We start from the raw sequence: 1,460 nt of genomic DNA, 5'->3' as shown, positions 1-1,460 counted from the left end.
AGCAGAGGTATATTTACCTCTACTTTTCTAAATGTTTCCAAGATCTCTTTTTCTGCCTCTTCCATTTTTTTGTTGGAAACTGCTCTTGGAGGGAATGGAAGAGGGGGAATGTGCTGCTTCTGCAAATCAGAATTACCTGTGGAATAAGATTCACCTGCACAAAAATTGTTAGGTAAATTTTTGTCATCACCTTTTTTTGGAGTAGAGTGAAGTTTGGCAAGTTCATTTGCAGATGAGGAAGGTGCTACGGGTTGAGGTCCTTGCACTGCTTTCCCGACCTCAATGAAATGGCACTGACATTTTTGGGATTTTGGACAGCTTGAGAAGGTAGCTTGTCAGAATTCTGGGACTATTGTTGATTCAATTGTGTAGCTAATTGTCCCATCTGATTAGTCAAGCTCTGAATGGAAGCTCTGGTCTCTTGTTGAAACTGCATGTTCTGCATAGTCATTTGCCTCAAAAGTTCTTCGAGGGAAGGTTGTGGAGGGGCCTCAACTGTTGGTTGTTTCTGGGGCTGTTGCTGTTGTTGGATTGGTGGAGGAATGTATGGTCTACTTGGGCCAGCAGCATTTTGGAAGGAAGGAGCAGGCTACTGTTGTTGTTGCTGAGGGCTGGACCATCTTTGATTAGGGTGATTCCTCCATCCAGGGTTGTATTTGTTGTTGGAGAGGTCATAATTGTTCTGCTGTGGTTGATTTTGCTGTTGAGGTTGAGGAGGTCTATTGTAAATATTTGCAGCATAAGCTTCAGGTTGCTCAATTGCTCAAGGTTGCTGCATGGAAGGGCAAAGGTCTGTATGGTGGTCAGCAGAGGAGCACAAACCACAGACCCTTGCAACAGATACAGATTTCTGATTCAAGGCCAGCTGGGTTACCAAGTTAACCAATGCATCTAGTTTGCCTTCAAGCTTCTTAGTCTCAGATGATGCAGCTGAGTTTGTAGCTACCTCATGCACTCCTCTAATGACTATGGCATCATTTCTGGCGTTAAACTGCTGGGAGTTGGAAGCCATCTTTTCAATTAAATTTCTGGCTTCAGCAGGAGTCATGTTTCCAAGGGCTCCACCATTGGCATCATCTATCATACTTCTCTCCATATTACTGAGTCCTTCATAAAAATATTGGAGAAGAAGCTGCTCCGAAATCTGATGGTGAGGGCAACTGGCACATAGTTTTTTAAATCTCTCCCAATACTCATACAGGCTCTCTCCACTGAGTTGTCTAATACCTGAGATATCCTTCCTGATGGTTGTGGTCCTAGAAACAGGGAAATTTTTTTCTAAGAATACTCTCTTAAGGTCATCCCAGCTCGTGATGGACCGTGGAGCAAGGTAATACAACCAGTCCTTTGCCACTCCCTCTAAAGAATGAGGAAAATCCTTCAGAAATATATGATCCTCTTGGACATCTGGGGGTTTCATGGTGGAGCAGACAATATGAAATTCCTTCAAATGTTTGTGC

At 43.4% G+C, this 1,460-nt stretch overlaps 1 non-coding gene across 1 annotated transcript; it reads left to right on the top strand.

Moving 5' to 3' along the window:
* Positions 1–1,142: 1,142 nt before the first annotated feature.
* Positions 1,143–1,249, top strand: LOC114397833. Its single transcript, XR_003663450.1, has one exon. It is a non-coding gene; the product is annotated as a small nucleolar RNA R71 (small nucleolar RNA).
* Positions 1,250–1,460: the final 211 nt, after the last annotated feature.

This window comes from Glycine soja, chromosome 18 (assembly GCF_004193775.1).
Source record: "Glycine soja cultivar W05 chromosome 18, ASM419377v2, whole genome shotgun sequence".
NCBI lineage: Eukaryota > Viridiplantae > Streptophyta > Magnoliopsida > Fabales > Fabaceae > Glycine > Glycine soja.
Note: the sequence above shows the minus strand (reverse complement) of the source record. Positions and strands in the feature narration are given on the sequence as shown.